This window comes from Triticum dicoccoides, chromosome 4A (genome assembly GCF_002162155.2).
Source record: "Triticum dicoccoides isolate Atlit2015 ecotype Zavitan chromosome 4A, WEW_v2.0, whole genome shotgun sequence".
NCBI classification, from domain to species: domain Eukaryota; kingdom Viridiplantae; phylum Streptophyta; class Magnoliopsida; order Poales; family Poaceae; genus Triticum; species Triticum dicoccoides.
This window is the reverse complement of record NC_041386.1, coordinates 509407603-509414356: the sequence shown is the minus strand read 5'-3', so window position 1 is coordinate 509414356 and position 6754 is coordinate 509407603. Positions and strand designations below refer to the sequence as shown.

General features: G+C 49.0%; 1 pseudogene; it reads left to right on the top strand.

Moving 5' to 3' along the window:
• The first annotated feature begins 420 nt into the window (after window positions 1–420).
• Window positions 421–2624, top strand: LOC119283786 (annotated as a pseudogene).
• Window positions 2625–6754: the final 4130 nt, after the last annotated feature.

Here is a 6754-nt window from a genome sequence, read left to right as displayed (position 1 = left end):
GGCCGAAGTCAGGAGGCCTCTAAGCGTACAATAAGGCCTCCTTTGGTTTGGAGGAATTTCACAGGAATTTTAGAGGATATGATTTTTATAGGATTTTTTTCTTTAGAGCCCTTTGGTTCATAGGAATAAATTCCTATTCCTACATACAATTGGTTCCTATCCTTCACATTTTATAGAAAAATAAAATTGAGTCTAGACTCAATGGAAAAATTACTTTGATGTCAAACAAATGACATCTCATTTCCTATTCCTACTCATAAAATTTGAGATACATGTCATCTCATTTCCTATAAAATTTTTATTTCTATGATAATCTTATCTTATGAACCAAAAGAGGCCTTAATAGTGCTACATGGGATGCCAGCAGGCCCTATATTGGTGCGAGATTCATCCCTTTTCGATTCAATCTACGCCCGCAACATGGCCAAGCCCAAGGCAAAGCGGCTCAAGTCGTCCCCCAACGACGCCGCAGCGGCCGACGGCGTGGCCGCGAGCGCCATCGCGTCCTCCTACAACGACCACATACGCCCGCTCCTGGACGCCGTGGACCGTCTGCGCCATCTCAATGTCACGCAGGAGGGCATCCAGCTGCCCACCATCGTCGTCGTCGGCGACCAGTCCAGCGGCAAGTCCAGCGTTCTCGAGTCGCTCGCCGGCATCAGCCTCCCGCGCGGCCAGGGTATCTGCACCCGCGCGCCGCTCGTCATGCGCCTCAAGGGCGACCCTTCCGGCGGCGACGCCCCCGTGCTGCAGCTCGAGTACGGCGCCGGCCGCGTCGTCAGCACCTCCGAGGCCGAGGTCGCCGACGCCATCGACGCGGGCACCGCCGAGATCGCCGGCTCTGGCAAGGGCATCTCCGACAGGCCCATCACCCTCTTCGTGCGGAAGCGCGGCCTCCCGGACCTCACCCTCGTCGACCTCCCCGGCATCACGCGCGTGCCCGTCAAGGGCCAGCCCGACGACATCTACGAGCAGGTCGCCGGGATCATCCAGGAGTACATCGCGCCCAAGGAGAGCATAATCCTCAACGTGCTCTCCGCCACGGTCGACTTCCCGACCTGCGAGTCCATCCGGATGTCGCAGCAGGTGGACCGCAACGGCGACCGCACGCTCGCCGTCGTCACCAAGTCCGACAAGGCCCCCGAGGGGCTGCTAGACAAGTCACCATGGACGACGTCAACATCGGCCTCGGTTACGTCTGCGTCCGCAACCGCGTCGGCGACGAGACGCACGACCAGGCGCGCGCCGAGGAGGAGCGGCTGTTCGACCATCACCCGCTCCTGTCCAGAATCGACAAGTCCATGGTGGGCATCGCCGTGCTCGTGCAGCGCCTCATGCAGATCCAGGCGACCATCATCGCCAAGTGCCTCCCCGACATCGTGTCATCGTCAAGCAGATCACCGACCGGCTCAGCCACAGCACTGCCGAGCTGGAGCAGATGCCACCGGATCTCAACAACGTCGCCGACGCGGTGCGAGCCTTTTTCCACATTGTCAAGCGGACGTGCTCGTCGGTGGAGAAGATGCTCGTGAGGGGCGAGTTCGAGGAGTACCCCGACGACCGCCACTTCCACGGAACCGCGCGTATCGCCGAGATGCTGAACGCGTACGCGAAGAAGCTGCCGGCGGAGTGCCCCGAGCACGGCAGTTACCTGTTCCTGATGGAGGAGGTGCGCATCCTGGAGGAGACCACGGCCATCAAGCTCCCCGACTTCCTCCCAAGGTCGGCGTTCCTCGTCCTGCTCAAGAAGAAGGTCCAGACCGTCGTGCAGGGGCCGCACGACCTCGTCCGCGAGGTCTGGGACTATGTCGAGGACCTGACGCTCAAGGTGCTGCTGCAGCACTCGACCGACTTCCCGCAGGTGCAGCCGTCATGCCGCCGCGCCGTCCAGAGCATGATGGACAAGGCACGAGCGCAGTCGGCGCGGCACGTCACGGAGCTGATCGACATGGAGCTTGTGGCCGACTACACGTACAATCCCGACTACAGCAAGCTCATGGAAGGCTACGGCAAGTTCATGGAGGCCGTGAAAGACCGCACCAAACCCACGGCCGTCACCCTGAAGGGCTTCGGGAAGGTGGAGGTGGCGCACCTGAGGAACCACGACGACCTGGCCGGGCAGGCGTTCGACATGCGGGCTCTCCTTCGTGCTCCGGCTCGTCGACGGGCTGGCGCTGCACGTGCTGCGCGCCGTGAAGCGCCTTGCCGAGAACGACCTCGAGGTGGCGCTCTCTGACGAGCTCCTTGGGAACAAGATGACCGGGGTGGAGCGGATGCTCGCGCCGTCGCCCGGCACTGGCAGCAAGCGCCAGCGCCTCAAGAAGAGCATCGTATTGCTTCAGCAGTCCAAGGAGGCCGTGGCTCACATCATGGGAAAAAAATTATATGAGACCAGATCTCATGGTTAGCAGTCGAGACCCGCTCTGATGAATGACACGTGACATTCACAAATCTCAAAGCATCTAGTCCCCCTCCCCCCTCCTGATTTCAAATGGGGGTAGAATCGATACTTGTGATTTATGAATGTCACGTGTCATCCATTAGAATGGGTCTCGCGTGAGACATGATCTTATAAAATTCTTTTCCACATCATGGACATGATTAGCGCGGCAGGGAAAGTGTAGACCAGATGCATGTCAATGATGAGAATGTGCACGGGTATGGTGTTTGTGCTACACTGCGAGTGGTAGTCTTTTTATATGAGTCAAACTTTGTAAAGTTTGATTAGCTTTGTAGAAAAAATATTAACATTCACACTATAAAATCAATATTATTAGATGCATGATCAAATTAATTTTTATAAGTTTTTGGGTATGTCTAGGGCATATCTAGATGTGCTCTACTTATTGCACATCTAAGTGAGTGAGTCAAGCATAAAGAAAAAAAGAAAAAAGAAAAAATATATTCACACGGATCTCAACATAAGATCAATGACATAGGACTTAGATGTGCAATACTTATGGTACATCTAGATGTGCTTTAGCAAAACTGTTTTCATAACATATAATTTTAGTATTGTAGATGTTGACACTTTTTTCTATAAAGTTAGTCAAAGTTTGTCAAGTTTGACTTTGACCAAATCTTATATGCAGACTAAAAAGAAACGAGGGGAGTACTTATAATTCTGCCTTCTACAAATCTATAGTATGCCTAGGCATACTTTCGAGAAAAAAAGGCTTCGACGAAAAAATTGAACTTTGTTGAGGGCGTATTCTCAAGTCAACTGAAAAATCTTTGTTAGAGGCGTATTTGTTGAGTCTGTCTAGAGCACGTATAGATATTCAGATTACTCATACACCTTTCAAAAGATAATATGGGTTTTATTCATTAAACACTGATCTGACAAAACTGAAAAGACAATAGGACCCTACCTAAAAGGATCGATATTGTTGACATGAGGGGGGGGGGGGTGAATAGGCAACTATCAATTTTTAACTTTTCTTAACAAATTAGGTTTAGCAACAAATAAATTGTGTAGATATGCAACTAGGTGAGCAACCTATATGATGCTTGCAACACAAGCAAGCTAAGGATACACAACAAGTAAAGATTGCTCAAGGTAAAGATAAGAGATAACCACAAGTGGAGACGGTGAAGACGAGGATGTGTTACCGAAGTTCTTTTCCTTTGAGAGGAAGTACGTCTTCGTTGGAGCGGTGTGGAGGCACTATAACACCCCAAAATTTTTAATTGGCTATTTTTTTCTTTTTCATAAAGAGCGTATCTTGGATTTTTAATCATGACCTCTCTAAAATTCTTGTTATTCCCGTGATTCATCTTATAAAAATCTCTCATTTAAAAACTTCAATGTTTCATTTTTGATTTCAGATTTGTGGAATTCTTCTTTCAACAATTTTGGCAAGGATTTTAAAATTTTAAGAAGGGGTCATCTTTAAAATAAAACTTGCCTAAATTCCTTTTCTTGAAAAATAGTGGTATTGTCAAAAACTAAAACCCTTTGCAAAATGACCTTACTAAACACTTCTCTGCCTAGGACAGAACCCAAATTCTGCTCTAACTATTCCCCTCCTCTCTCTCTCTCTCTCTCTCACACACACACACACACACACACACACACACACACACTATTTTCTTTTAATCCAAATTGTTTTTCCAACAATACTTGACCTTATTAGTAATTGCAAAGGAACTCTCTTTTCTCTAACCCTTCCGACCTCACCAAAATTTCAACAACAAGATCTTAGTACCTACGCCAAATTCTTTAAAAACATTCAGGTCCATAGTCCAAATAATTCAAATTTCATTTGGATTAAATTTGGACCAGATTCATATTCCTTGCTCAAAACCCAATCTCTCCTACTCCAACAATTCTGAAACTTTTACAGCATCTCAGAACTACATCAGAGAGCCTCCACAAAAAATTTCAAAAATGCCTAAGGGTCATTGGCATTCACAGTGACTCTGCCTGATTCCTTCCTGGCCTTCAATGCTCTTCGCCGAGGACCCCTCGCCAGCCTCTCCTTGTCGTCTGGCCGGTGGCAAGCCGGTGTAACGGCCGCCGACCACTGCCACGGCGAGCCGTGCGGTCATTTCAGCCACAGGCGGCATTTAACCAGCTCTGCACCGTCCAATGCCGCCCCTGGACTCCCCTGCCTCCACGCATCCCTTATCACCTCGCCTGACCACTGTCCACACCACCCAGACCCCACCTGTCAGTCACTGGAGCTGTCCACCGCCTGCCATGGCCGTACCCGAGCTCCACCGTGGGGAAATGGATAGGGCTCGAATTCGTCTATGTTGGCACTTCGAGAAGCCCCCTCCTGTCTCACTGGCACCCACCGTCCAAGCTCACCACCCGTACCTACCTCCACCGGCCGCCGTAACTCCGGCATGATCCGAGCCCGTCGGACTATTGGGAAACATAGCATGCAATTTCAAAAAAATTCCTACTTTCACGCAAGATCTATCTAGGAGATGCATAGCAACGAGAGGGGAGAGTGTGTCTACGTACCCTCATAGACCGAAAGCGGAAGCGTTTGACAACGCGATTGATGTAGTTGAACTTCTTCTAGATCCGACTGATCAAGCACCGAACGCACGTCACCTCCGAATTCTGCACACGTTCAGCTCGATGACGTCCCTCGTCCTCTTGATCCAGCAAAGGTGTTGAGGAAGAAGATGAGTTCCGTCCGCACGATGGCGTGGTGACGGTGATGGTGAAGTGATCCACGTAGGGCTTCGCCTAAGCACTACGAAGATATGACCGGAGGCGTAAACTGTGGAGGGGGCGCCGCACATGGCTAACAATTGTTGGTGTGTGTTCTAGGCGGGAGGGGGAAGGGAGCAGCCATTTTCGAGGGTAGAGTATTCAACCCAAATTTATTGATTCGACACAAGGGGAGCCAAAGAATATTCTTAAGTATTAGCAGCTGCGTTGTCAATTCAACCACACTTGGAAACTTAATATCTGCAGCAAAGTGTTTAGTAGCAAAGTAATATGATAGTAGTGGTAACGGTAGCAAAAGGTAATGATAGCAAAAGTAATGTTTTTGGTATTTTGTAGTGATGATAGCAGTAGCAGCGGAAAAGTAAATAAGCGAAGAACAATATATGGAAAGCTCATAGGCAATGGATCGGTGATAGAGAATTATGCCAGATGCGGTTCATCATGTAACAATCATAACCTAGGGTGACACAGAACTAGCTCCAATTCATCAATGTAATGTAGGCATGTATTCCAAATATAGTCATATGTGCTTATGGAAAAGAACTTGCATGACATCTTTTGTCCTATCCTCCCGTGGCAGCGGGGTCCTAACGGAAACTAAGGGATATTAAGGCCTCCTTTTAATAGAGTACAGGACCAAAGCATTAACACATAGTGAATACATGAACTCCTCAAACTATGGTCATCACCGGTAAGTATCCCGATTATTGTCACTTTGGGGTTAACGGATCATAACACATAATAGGTGACTGTAGACTTGCAAGATAGGATCAAGAACTCTCATATATTGAAGAAAACACAATAGGTTCAGATCTGAAATCATGGCACTCGGGCCCTAGTGATAAGCATTAAGCATAGCAAAGTCATAGCAACATCAATCTCAGAACATAGTGGATACTAGGGATCAAACCCTAACAAAACTAACTCGATTACATGATAAATCTCATCCAACCCATCACCGTCCAGCAAGCCTACAATGGAATTACTCACGCACAGCGGTGAGCATCATGATATTGGTGATGGAGTGTGATGCCCCCGATTCAATCGTACACTAATCATACACGCAAACGTGTACGATCAAGATCAGGGACTCACGGGAAGATATCACAACACAACTCTACAAATAAAATAAGTCATACAAGCATCATATTACAAGCGAGGGTCCTCAAAGGCTCGAATACAAGAGCTCGATCATAGACGAGTCAGCGGAAGCAACAATATCTGAGTACAGACATAAGTTAAACAAGTTTGCCTTAAGAAGGCTGGCACAAACTGGGATACAGATCGAAAGAGGCGCAGGGGTCACGGCTATTCGAATAGAATAACTTCCCTGTAGGGGTGCACCACATTTCCCAACACGCTCGATCCCCTTTGTCCGGACACACTTTTCTGGGTCATGCCCGGCCTCGGAAGATCAACACGTCGCAGACCTACCTAGGCACAACAGAGAGGTCAGCATGCCGGTCTAAATCCTATGGCGCAGGGGTTTGGGCCCATCGCCCATTGCACACCTGCACGTTGCGTACGCGGCCGGAAGCAGAACTAGCCCCCTTAATACAAGAGCAG